This window comes from Ostrinia nubilalis, chromosome 24 (assembly GCF_963855985.1).
Source record: "Ostrinia nubilalis chromosome 24, ilOstNubi1.1, whole genome shotgun sequence".
In the NCBI taxonomy this organism is placed as follows: domain Eukaryota; kingdom Metazoa; phylum Arthropoda; class Insecta; order Lepidoptera; family Crambidae; genus Ostrinia; species Ostrinia nubilalis.
This window is the reverse complement of record NC_087111.1, coordinates 4,704,407-4,718,244: the sequence shown is the minus strand read 5'-3', so window position 1 is coordinate 4,718,244 and position 13,838 is coordinate 4,704,407. Positions and strand designations below refer to the sequence as shown.

Sequence of the window (13,838 nt, the reverse complement as noted above, 5' to 3'; positions counted from 1 at the left end):
GGTCAATATATTGATAACTTTTGTCAGTTCTTGCAAAGGAGATTCTCACATAGATTTTGTATGGCAAAGAGAAGCTATGACGTGGTTTTTTCGCGAACACCGAGTGATTTTGGAACATTGCGCATTGTGATGTAGTTATTATAGATTATCGAAAATAGACATTAATTAATGGTCAAAAATGCTTTTAGTAAAGTTATTTTTGTTGCTTCACTACTACAATCTTTAGCTATCGGAATCAATAGAGGAAAAGACGATAATCTTCTTAATTTGATTTGCGTTGCGTAGGAAGTCTACGACGAAAACACAGTCTTGTTGGCCCAGTGTTTTCTGTACCTACTAGATTACAACATTGGTGGTTACAGGATCTAATTCCGCAGAGGTCAATGTTGTTGATGAGAAAGATGTTACTGAGACTTCAGGACATTTAGTTTATTCCATTGTTAAATATTTACTAGTACTGGCCAGATAATCGTTTGATACTTAGAACAATGCAGTAGGTATGTTTCAAAGTCTAATATTATCTACAAAGGACTCCTTTGAACGACGCTAAACTCAATTGAAACTCAAATTCAAGCCATGATTGGTTGAATTTCCATATTTAGACCACACAGGATTCAATCTATTCTTAAGACATACGATTTAAAAATAAATTACAGTAACTTTAAGAACACGGGACTATTCCCACCTCTCGTTCCTACCGCTGCAACTCCTGTTAATGATTGTTGATGATTTTTAAATTTTTATGGAGGTCAAGCTACTTCAAGAACAGTAATGTGTTTTTGTGAAATCACTGAATCCATAACAGATTCCGTAATCACCATAGGCCAAGGGTAAAAATTAGATCATGGTAGGGAATATTTTTCCGCCCATGCAGGAAAACCCGTAGCCGGTAGAGGTGTCTCCTCCACGCCTGATAACGGCATTTATGACTACTAAATCTTCCCGAGAAAGTGTAGCTAAGTAGATTTAATGTAATTTATGGCCCACGGTCGATATGAGCATAACTATCTTGATAGTAAATCTGAGTGCTCTGTTATTCATTTGTTTTTCCATGTTTTGACTGCCTCGAAATCCTTTTGTCTGTTGGTGTCTATTAGAAATCGCATCGTAGTTATAGCGATTGTTTGTTCATCCTAAAATGTTCGCTTCTTAATTAGGTAATCCAAATTGAACAAGCTTAAAGCCATGATCTAAAGCCAATACTACCAAGTGAGTTGCCGAATCATCTACGAAAGCAGATTCCAAAACAGCCGAACCGTTCATTGTTACCTTCCTTTTTCGGCAAAGCAATACCCTTTTGGCACCTAAAAGACAAACATTAAGCGCTAACTAAGCCACTCAACCACTTCATTGCCAAAAGTCGATAAGAATAATAACAAATACTCACAGTTCAGCTGAAAATTTTTCGTGCCGTCAAATGCGTGTGAAGTATCGACGTGCAGCCATACAAAAACAAGCACAGTGTAACAGTAAATAAATCACAGAAGTCCAATTGGTACACAGTTGAGATATGGAGTGGCACACGCGATTTAATTTAGAAAAACGGTTTTTTGTTCTGCGGGAGCGGGAGCGCGACACGCGTGTGGGTAATGGCGCTGCGCGGGACAGACTGAAGGCTCGGTTGGCTTGAGGTGAGCCCGTGAGCCGGGCGAGCCCCCCTCCCTTCCCGCCCGCCCAGGCACTGCCTGAGCCAGGACATAGAGTAAATAGGGCACAGATATCCCTGTAAAAATGATTTGACAAAAGTTCATTAGTAGCTCAGAGGGCTTAGTGTGAGTTTGCATCAAGTGAGCGCGTAAAAAATGACATTAAATGTATGATGGATTGTAAAGCGCCCCTAGCGAAAACGTTCAAGAGTGAGGACGTTTGATTTGAGATGTAAACTCACACTCAGCCCACAGATTGAAGAGCAGTCGCCCGGCAAGCGAAAGGTCGTGGGTTCGATTCCTGCCTAGGTAGTTCGATTTTTTCAAGTTACCTATTTATACTTTTTAATTTGAAAGGCTTTCATATTACCTACCTACCTATTATGACTACACAAAGCCTTTAGTATACCTACATATTATTTTCATTGATTGTCACGATTATCTAAAGGAGTTATAAAAATCAGAGATTGATCTTTTATGGCTATCATGAATGTTTATAATGCTATAAAATATTGATTTATAGCAATATACAATTGTTATTGCACTGAAATCGTCAATAAATTATAATAGGATATGCAAAACAAATGATAAAAACTTAATTTAGATGAGATAAGCGAAATAAGTACCTATTTACTAGGTATTAAAATCTTTTAGTTTACTTATTCCTTTTTTATTTTAAATCCCTGTTAGAAGATTACTGAAAATCGAAATGAAAAATCAGTGTCCAATTTAAATCCTATTAATATTAATCTGTTCGTATCACAAAATTAAATAGCATTGATAATAGTCTAGTGTTGGTTTACATTAATTATTCCTATGCTCACAGTCCTTTAAAGTAATCTCGGTTATCTGAGAGCGCAATCAGTGTTGATAACTAACACAATTAGTAACAATGCCATTGGAGATAGTACAGTTAAAACTTGCAATTTTAAATGGATATTATAACTACTGCTGTGATAAGGCATGTACATCTTATTGCGTCTTAGACTTACACCCGTATTCACAAACATTACTATGAGGTCTCACAGTGCGCGTGGACGCTCAGGGTCACACACGAACCAATCACAGAGCTCTATTCAACGCTGTGCATTCTATTTGCTGCTTCGCTTAAGTAAGCATCGTTTGTGAATACGGGCGTTAGTTTTCAAACTTGACAACTAAAATTGGATTTTTTCTTTATTAGTATTAATAAATGGCTTTGATAAACTATCATGTTGTTAAAAGCAGGACATAATATCGACTGTTTTTGTGTGAAATTTATTTTTGGTAGGCAGCAAAATAAAAATTGAAATATGTTACTGTGCCCTCTGCAATTTATAATCTTTGGCGTCTGGCGTCTCGCACTATTTTTGATCAGTCTTGAAAGAATGTTTCATTCATGGAACAATTAGCTTTATGTACCGGTATATAGGCAGGTTGTCGCTAAGGCTTTTACTAAATGAAGTATGATAGACGAATATTGCCGGCTGAATTATGTTTTTGATGGAAATATCTTAACCTTGCATGCAACTGGGCGGTATGTCTTCATGCGATGTACAGTCAACCGCAATTTACTTAATTTTTGTTGCAAAATTCAACCTTTTTATGAAGCCTACTTATGAAGTTTGGCTTGATACCTATGCCGTCAACCGTGTCATCATTTTTTAAAATGTTTTATTAAAACGCTTATTAGAAAATAATCAATAAATTAATTTACATTAATTAAATGTCATTTTCCAATAAAACATACACTTTTGCACTAATCAAGTTGGTTAGTTATGGCTTGTAGGTGTAGAGTTAGAAGATTGGCTTTATATGAGACTAGCTGTGCCCGCGACTTCGTACGCATGAAAACCCATTTCCTCAACATTTTTCATTGTTGCTCTGCTCCTATTACTCGTAGCATGATGGTACATAATTATAGCCTAAAGCCTTCCTCGATAAATGGGCTATCTAACACTGAAATAATTTTTCAAATCGGACCAGTAGTTCCTGAGATTAGCGCGTTCAAGTAGGTAAACAAAGAAACTCTTCAGCTTTATAATATTAGTATAGATATTGGTTACTTTTTCACAATGCCAACTATTAAGGTATCTTCTCGGCAACACATAAAATTGTTTTTGGTGGGATTTAGAATTTGAGACCAATCTCTGGATTATAAAAAGCATAATTTTTCATAACACAGACGTACAAAATTTTGAATATCATCATCATCATCTCAGCCATATGACGTCCACTGCTGAACATAGGCTTCTCCCAATGCTTTCCATGCTGCCCGGTCGGTAGCGGCCTGCGTCCAGCGTCTTCCTGCTACTTTTACGATGTCGTCGGTCCACACCGTCTTGTGGGTGGACGACGATGTGGTGGGCTTGGAAGTGAATTTTGAATATGAATTTAGTAAAATGCCCGCCCATCAAGCACTCTTACCCTTCTCGTATTCTAGTGATACAGATATTACTATAGGTCGTACAATAAACAATTTCGCCAAGAGATCGATTAAAACAAGCAATTCCTCTCCAAAAGAAGTATTATGAGTTAATCTGCATACCCTAAATGGTTCCCGAGCTTTAACCAAGGACCTTATGCAGCTGATATAACTCTTAAAGCTGTAGAAGGAAGGGCTGTTATCGCCAGAAGTTCTATAAGACGTTGGCTTAGTCGCATTGAGTTCGTTCTAGAATGCTTAATCACAATTGAGATGGATAGCAGAAAGTCTTTATTATTTGTTTAATTTATCATCGTTATCAATAACATTATCACTACAATATCGCAAAGAAAAACTCAAAAAATCGAGTGAAAATGTGTAATTCCTTTTGAACAACTAAATCAAAACAAAAATAATGAAATTCTACTTTACCTTCAATGCCTAAAAATACTTTCAAAACCAAAAGTTTCCCAGATAAGTAGCCGTAAGTTTTTTAAATTTATCTATTTACCAATATTGTCGTCAAGATAATATGGAGAGCAAAAATAGTATTTAGATTTGAGTTAGGTTATTTTAGAAAGAAAGAAAGAAAATTTAAATGATCAAAGGAGATAAAGAGAGAAAAATATTTATTTTTAACCTATAACAAGTTTATTGGTTCGGACAAAAACTTTTAGTTTTAGATACAGCCAAATAGATCACCTAAAAGTCACAAGTCACAAAAACAATAGACCACTGAAGTGTCTAAAGTATTCTCCAAGATATAGTATAGATCAGTATTTAAAATAATGAAAGGAATTATTTGACTCACATGAAAATAAATTACTTATTTGGACATTTTGGGTACACGCCAACTACGCCAAGGCTATTGTAACCATGATTAAGTACAATTGATAATACAAACAAACAATTTAATAAACTAATCTTCAAAATAATTTAGTAATTTAGTGCATTTGAAAACAAGTCTAGAAAAATGAGCATGAAATTAAAGACGCCTTAAAACTCATTTCTGCCGTACGTTAAGGTTGATTAAAGGCTCAGAAAGTAAAACACCTACAAACTTGAAATCTGGCAGGTAATTTCCTTATAGTTCTTATAGTCCTTAAACTCGGGTGGAGTTTCACAAAAGCCATTCATTCAAAGGGGGTAAAACGGGATCCACGCGTCCGAAGTCGCGGGCGGCCGCTAGTTTATTTTAATTCCTATCCGATTTGAGTATCGAATTTTACAAACCCCTACTGACTGACAGGAAGTAAGAGAAAACTCAACGGATTCTATTCAAACAGTGATTTTATATTTATTTGAGAGAAGTTACGCAATGTTATTCCTTGCTATGGGTAAAGTCGAAGAAGCTTGGTGTGCTCAATAGATCGAGACGGTATTTCACTCCAGCCCATCGTCTGCAACTTTACAAGGCGCAAGTTCGGCCTCATATGGAATACTGTTCTCATCTTTGGGCAGGTGCGCCCCAGTACCAGCTTCTCCCTCTGGACCGCATTGAACGGAGAGCAGCTCGAATCGTTGACTGCCAGGACATTTCGGATCGGCTTGACCCCTTGGCGCTGCGTAGAGATGTATCCTCACTGTGCATCTTCTATCGCATGTATCACGGGGAGTGCTCCGAAGAATTATCCGGACTTATTCCTGCCGCCACTTTTCGCCACCGATCTACCCGACAGCACTTCCACCCCCATCACTTAGATGGTTGGCAGTCCACAACAGTACGTTTCTCTAGAAACTTCCTGCCCCGTACAACCAAACTGTGGAATGGACTGTCGTCTGCGGTGTTTCCGGACGGATACGACCTGCAAGCTTTCAAGAGGAGAGCGTATCTTTACCTTAAAGGCCGGCAACGCACCTGTAACGCCCCTGGGTCTGCGGGTGTCTATGGGCGACGGTAATCACTTACCATCAGGTGATCCGTCTGCTCGTTTGCCTCCTATCACATAAAAAAAAAAAAAAAAAAAAAAAAGTTCTAAGCTTTGGTATGTAGGAAATTGCTGAAAACGAGAAAATGGAATGGAATTTATTTAATAATTTATCATCATCATTTCAGCCATAGGACGTCCGCTGAACATAGGCCTCCCCCAATAATTTCCTTATCGCAAGGTTGGTAGCGGCCTGGATCCAGCGCCTTCCTGCTACCTTTATGAGGTCGTCGCTCCACAGGTAAGAGTTTAATACTAACATAAATTGAGTGTCCATAGTTAAGAAGATACAATACTTACGCCCGTATTCACAAACGATTCAGCAAATCGAACGCACAGCGTTGAATAGAGCTCTATGATTTTTTTTTATGCATAACAAGGCAGTTATTTGATCACAATCGCACCTGATGTTAATTGATTCATGTGTGACCCTGTGCGTCCACGCGCACTGTGAGACCTCATAGTAATGTTTGTGAATATGGGCGTTAGATACTCTGTTGGTTATCTAAATAATATTTTAGTAACAAGAGAGTTAAAAACTAAATGTATTAATCTTTATTTTCAATTGTTTAAGCTCTAATATCATTAAATGTCAACGTTTCATAAAACAAAAATAAAACAGTCCAAACTGTTTGTCAAATAACCGGTATTTCAGTTTAACAGTAAAAGCTGAACAGCAGTAACTACGCAGTAACTTTTATTGGGACGGGTGGATCCCGGAGGTGCGATCCGGGACTCGTAAAGCGGATGGTTCAGCCACAGTCAAAACATAGCAGCTAACTCATTTTAATGTACAGACGAAAGCATATCTTCTTACTAATATTACCAACTTTTTGATATATTTATCTTACCTAAAAGCTGAAGAATTTGTCTTGTACAGTCGAATCTTTTTGTGTTTGATAGTCCATTTATCAATGAAGGCTTTATTCTTCTTCTTCATCGCTACACTCTTGCCAGAGTGGCCGTGGTCCTCACACTCGGTCCGGTGGCAAGCCTCACAATCCGTCGCTATTCCTCCCGCACTGCAGCCTTTCTTGTGCACTCGTGGAGTGGGCCATTGAGTGCGGTTTTGACCTGGTCAGTCCAGCGCACGAGGTTTAGTTAGGCTAGTATAACATCCCCTTAGAATCAATAGGGGCGGATCAGTAAAGAAAAATGTCGCAAAAACGGGAAATATTATTCAAACTATTTTCACGAGCACAAAGTCGTGGTCACAGCTATTCAGACTATAAATGGAGAGAAGTAGAGTGAAGTCCATCCATAACTTAAAGATGGGCAGGGCACATTGCACGGATGAACCAGGATCGCTGGGTCAGAAAGACCCTGGAGTGGAGACCCCGGAACAACACCCGCGGCAGGGGCAGACCGCCTAAACGGTGGACAGACGACATCCGGCAGCAGGCTGGAGTGAACTAGATGCGTGTGGCCAGGGACAGAAGTCGCTGGAGGGTTGAAGAGGAGGCCTATGTTCGAAGGAGAACCCCCTTAAGGCTGCTATAGATAGATGTTCTTCTGATTCATTTCGGAAGACCGGAAGACGTAGTGTGGGCAGGCCCCCACTAGGTGGACTGACGATTTGGCGAAGGTCGCGGGAAGTACCTGAATGCGGACAGCGCAGGACCGGTCGTTATGGAAATCCTTGGGGGCGGCCTTTGTCCAGCAGTGGGCGTCATTTTGCTGAAACGATTATGTAAGTACCTATATTCAGAAGATATAGAAGATAGATGACCTTAACATGCACGCAAAAGATCCGACTTTACTCATCCCATTCAAACAAACGCCATTGAAACCTAAAATGCCACACGCACATCAATTCTGTGCCGCCATTGTAATCTAGATTTAACGACGTCATTACCAAGTTTCAAATTGGAACTTCACTTGTATTCAAGAGTCACGTACGAGCCCTACCATTATTCTCAGATGTTACATAAATTTCGGTTTTTGATAAACCTATCTTGCTGATAAAACTGGAATTCGTAAGATGGGGATTCATTATGATTGATTGCATTCTGCCCTGCATTGACTCTTATGTATTTTTATTTGACAAGAATAAAAATATGAAAATTGGTCATTGCTTTAATTTCAATTACTGTCAAATTATAGGTTTAAATAAATATGTATATGCTTGAGTTGGATTCAGGATTTTATAGCATCATCATTACAGCCAAAGGCAGAATCTGCTAGTCATATTTAACCTTCAATAATGGCCTATAAAGCACATCTTTTCCTTTTCAAACCACTTGGTAGGTACTGCCACTATCTCTCATGGTCTCATGGAGCAATGACTTAAATAAAATTGAACTCTAATATCCTAACAATAAGTTATTGACTAAATAATCGGACTGAATAACCCAATGTCTGAAACCTGAAAAGTTGAGGCTTAAGTAAAATGCCCTACGATTTAAATGAAACACGGTATTTACCTTATTTTTCTGACAAACAGCTTAAAAATAATTGAAAATGAAATTATCTCGACGAAGAAATATATTCTATTCGATACAAAACTTAATAGTACGGGTCATCTCAGATCACGATTACCTATCATAGATTTTGAAATCACGCGAAGTTGGATTAAAACCTAAGGGTTCTTGTAAGCATGTTTCAGAAACAAAAAAATGGCGACAAAATGAGTTTGTCATGGTCATTTTGCGCTCTCCTTACCCGGTTGAGGAATTTTATGGTTTCCGTTTATAAAAGTATAAAATTGCCCTGAATTACAAAAATGGCGAATAATTTTAAAAACTGACTATTGTATGAAGAGGAAAGATTTGAGCGTTGTGGTTTGTTTCGGTTATTCCCAGTCGCTCCCACCGGCATCGCCCCCACTGGGAGCAACTGGGAATTCGTAAAAAATAATGCCCCCGTTGCCCCCGGTACGGTTGAAGGGACAACTGGGAGTATAATTTTTAAATTTTGAAACGTAAACGACAAATCTAACTTGATATCAATTTCGATCAAACTCAAGTTAGAATTAGTAAGTTAGTCCGTTTTCACTAAAGAATACAGTATTCGCCTATAAGTACTTGATTTATACTGTGTGTGAGACTCTTATAAGAGAAGGGAATCCTATAATAGCACACATTCAATCCTAATAGGGATAGAAACGCAGATAGGGGGTATTATTGGCACCCCACAGACGGGGTGCATTCAACAGCACCTCATTAGGCTGTAGTTCGATTCACACTTACTTATTATTCTTAACTGGCTTTTCAAAAAGTGCCTTAGTTTTTTTTTGTTTTCAAATGAAAAATGTGATTTATTGTACTATCGGCAACAGTATTAACTGCCCATTGCCAGTCATCTCGTTCTATCGCTAAGAATCACCATCTCATGAGAGTGAGAGCAAAAACGGAAATGGATAGTTAACAGTGTGGCCGTGTGTACTATCAACGTCTTTACTCGTGATACCCAAAGTGGCCGAAAGTGAAGAAAGAAGACAACACATTGAATATGAATTTCAGATATAAGTTGTTTAAAGGAAAGATCGCACTGGTGGAGTCGTACCTTTAGAACCAATCAACCGTATGTTGCATTACGAGTGATTTGTACAAATGGATGCGTTCTTATTTTTCTAATGCACGTTAATGGCGAATTTAGCGATGTACAGAAAGGTTCGCTCTATGTAGTCTAAAGAACCTACTTAAATGCTGAAAACGTCTAATAATGAGTCCTTACGAACTTACCTATTTGGCAAATAAATCTGACGCAAATATTTTTGGGACATACTAGAAGTCGTGCAAATTACCTATGAATTAGAAAATAAATCCTATGCAAATATTATTTTGGCCATACTTCATTTCTGTATACTCGAATTATAACTGTAAGTACATCTTCATCATTTTCAGCCATAGGACGTCCTCCAATGATTTCCACAATGGCCGGTTGGTGGCGGCCTGCATCCAGTGCCTTCCCATAGCCAAGTACTTAGTTACATATTCTTGAAGAAAGATCTTGTAAAACATTAGAAAAGGGGTGAAGTGTGTATGGTAGGGTTCAATCTTACGCTATGCAAGTATTATGTTTAAAAGCTCTTTTAAGTTGGCTTCCTTCTCTTTTTTCTTTATAAATATTGGCCATGACCATACTTAGTCAAAATTAGACATAACTTGACGATCTAAGGTCGCGGTCCGGTCGTTAAGGAAATCCTTGGGGAGGCCTTTGTCCAGCAGTGGACGTCATTAGGCTGAAAAACCTACAGTGTTCTGTGTGCTTACCACGAGTTCACGTTAGGTGTGCTCGCTAGCGAGTACGTCAAATTTAGATTATTGATAATTAGATTTTATTTCTTGAAAGTAGCCACTAGGGGCGCTGCACAATATGTCATACGTTTAATGTCATTTTTTTACGCAGTCGCTAGCGAGCACTCCTAACGTAAACTCATGGTAAGCACACTGTTGTGATGTCGATGTTTGCAGTTTCCATTGTCGCACTGAACGTTTATTTATGTAGGCCCCTTCTTAATTATACAGAAACGTACCTACTATTAATAAGATTTAACCCCAAGGACTCTGGAATATTCTAATAAATTGAATTTGCTTTAGGGACAAAGGCCTGTATGAAATAATTGTACCGGACTCGACTCAGTGGACTACTCTGTTGTAATATCTGTATTTTCAGCTCTATCCCTCTCTTTCAGTCGTACTGAAAAACCGGTATGAAAGAGAGAAACGGTTAGATTCGGAACTAATTGGGTTGCAGAGTAACCCTCTGAGGCTCTGTTTAGCATTTATGATTTATTATCTTGTGCAAAGTGCTGAAATAACTCCATTTACGTTTGTTGTGATAAACAATTTTAGTTGCTTGCTTAATTAAGTTCTTTGAGTTGTGACTTTTAATTTCAACACTAGTAGCCCATTAAGGCCACATTTAACTGCTTAGGGCTTGTACAGTCAGCGTCAAATAGTTCGTGGCACCCAAAGCGGCCAAAAACTACACAACCTTATTCCAATTGTAACAAAGACGTGTTGCGAAATTTTAGGCTACTTTGGATGTCACGAACTACACTGGTCATCACAAAAATCGACCCTCCCGCGACAAGCACTTTCAAACGTATGCATCCCCACTTCCCACTAATATTGGCACCATTTAAAAGCCTAGTTCTAAACTTCATTTCATTAAAGGAAAGGTTTTTACCCCAAAAATGTGTCTGTAGAAGAATCCAGAGTCACTTCTTCAAAAAATAGGTAGTTACGCTTGAGCCAACTTTTATGGCTATAAAACTGTTAAGTTGGGATTAATCGCTATCAATCTGTTAAAGAGGACACGTGAGATCATTATTTGGTTTTATAACGATAAAAATTGGTCTAATTATTATTATAAATTATTATTGTTTGTATTATTATTAAAATAATTAAACTATTAATTCATCCCTGAGGTGAGCCCAAAGTGAGGTCTTTTTTCAAGTCACATTTATTGTATATTATTATGTTAATCGTTTAAATCATTTATTTAGAAATTAAATGTGTTTTTCTTTAAGGATATTTATTGGGCTTTCAAATAACACCAATATTGTTGGGGGAAACGAGTTTTCCTATAAAACGTAGGTAGGCCGATTTTTGTGATGACCAGTATATTTGACGCTGACTGTACACAACACTGCGATTGATTAAATTTATTTACATACTTTACTAATTTAATATGTAATACTTTACTAACCTTAGTAGTAGTTAGTATGTATTTTTCTATTTTCTGCCTTACGCCCGTATTCACAAACATTACTATGAGGTCTCACAGTCCGCGTGGACGCACAGGGTCACGATCCAATCACAGAGCTCCATTCAGCGCTGTGCGTTCGATTTGCTACTTCACATAAGCAAGCATCGTTTGTGAATACGGGTGTTAGTTCTTCGTCGTAGTCTCGTAGGCTACGAAGATGCTACGATTCGTAGCCGCGGGCATTCCTGAAAAAAAGTTTTCACTAAAGTATGAATGAACGACGCGACGCTACACAACGGTTACTATGGTACAGTCAGCGTCAAATAGTTCGTGACACCCAAAGTAGTTGGGGCAGAAAAGTTCTCGAGTGGCGACCACGGGCTGGAAGACGTAGCGTGGGCAGGCCTCCTACTAGGTGGACCGACGATCTGGTGAAGGTCGCGGGAAGAGCCTGGATGCCGGCAGCGCAGGACCGTTCATTGTGGAAAACCTTGGAGGAGGCTTTTGTCCAGCAGTGGACGTCATTCGGCTGAAACGGACGAACCCAAAGTAACCAAAAAATTCGCAACACGTCTTTGTTACAATTGGAATAAGTTTGTGTTGTCAACTTTTTGGCCACTTTGGGTGTCACGAACTATTTATTTTGACGCTGACTGTACTTACATCAAGCTTTATCATCATATTAAGTAGTTATTAATATGTTCAGCAGTAGATATACCTAATACTAATATTGATAACAATGTTTAAGTAATCTCCAAATAGAAATAAAATTCAGAATATAAAAGCGTATAAATAAGTAACAAACATCATTCAAAGCTAGAGAGCGGAGCATAAATAAAAATGCTAAGTATTAAAATAAACTCTTCCAAATCCCTTTCACAAAAAATCGGTCACTCAGCCCCTTGACTGAACAAACTTGTCTCCAAGTCCAAATGGAAAGATGTTTATTTTTACTTTAATCTCTAAATGTGCCCAGGGTTGACACCTATTTCAATAATAAATACTGAAAATTGAAACAAAATTGCTGCATTTTTGCCTAGATCAAGAACTATAATATAAATGTAGGTAAGCATAACATAAATTATTTCTATAGTAGGTACGATCTATGAGATTGATCCGGCCATTTTATTAATGTTTTCCAACAAAGTACCTACTTATAAAACTTTTAAAAAGTCGATTTCTTTTTTAGAAAGTACTAATTACCCAATAAGCAGTAAAAAACGGTAATAGCATTAATCATGGACACAAAAATTCATTAGTAAGAGTAGGGGTACCTAATAGGCCTGGCTAATCATACTTGGAGGTTACGTCATCATTAAAAAACGCATCAATAATAAATAAATAAATATCCTTGGACATTTACACTGCGCTTCTAGTCCCAAACTAAGCAAAGCTTGTACTATGGGTACTAGACAACGGATATAAACATACTTAAATACTTATTTTTTTTTGTAAATACATACTTATTTATTATACATAGAAAACACCCAGTCCAATACAAACAAATATGTTCATGCACACAAATGTTTGTACTGTGCGGGAATCGAACCCGCAACCTCCGGAATGGTATGGCTAATGGACGGACGGACTGGTAATGGCTCGAACCACTATACACCAAACGGCCGACCGTTTAAATTATTTTAAACAAACCCAAAACGGTGCACAGCCCTCGCAAAAACGTTTATTCACATTTTAATTTTAATATTCTGCCGTCAAAGGAACTCTCAAGAAAGAAAAGCGTATTTCAGAACCGTAACAACTTTTTTAATCAACCGTGTTCGCTTCGTTCCATCTCAATTTAGTTTTTAATTTACAATTAAGATCAGCACTTAGTTTATTCGCGCGTTGGATTCTTGTTTTCGAAGTAGCATGCTGCACTTTGGTTCCTTTAAGTCGGCCGTTTGATGTAGTGGTTCAGAACGGACTACTATTCCGTAAGAGGTCCCGGGTTTGATTCCCGGCCGGGCAGAAATTGAAATGATGAATTTTAATTTCTGTGACGGGTCTGGGTGTTTTCCATGTATAATATTATGTACCTATGTATTTAAAAATAAGTATTTAAGTATGTTTATTTTATATCCGTTGTCTAGTAGTACCCATAGTACAAGCTTTGCTTAGTTTGGGACTAGAGGCGCAGTGTAAAATGTCCAAGGATATTTATATTTTATTTTATTTTTTAAAGATCTTTTAAAAGTAGGTAACTTA

The 13,838-nt window shown here is 37.9% G+C and overlaps 1 protein-coding gene across 1 annotated transcript in view; it reads right to left on the bottom strand.

Annotated features, from left to right (window-relative positions):
• LOC135083896 (cGMP-specific 3',5'-cyclic phosphodiesterase-like) overlaps window positions 1-1,597 on the bottom strand; it is a 127,630-nt gene extending 126,033 nt beyond the window's left edge. Inside the window, exon 1 of the mRNA XM_063978651.1 lies at window positions 1,388-1,597. The gene's annotated coding sequence lies outside the window, so the exon portion shown is untranslated. The remainder of the gene's footprint in view (window positions 1-1,387) is intronic.
• Window positions 1,598-13,838: the final 12,241 nt, after the last annotated feature.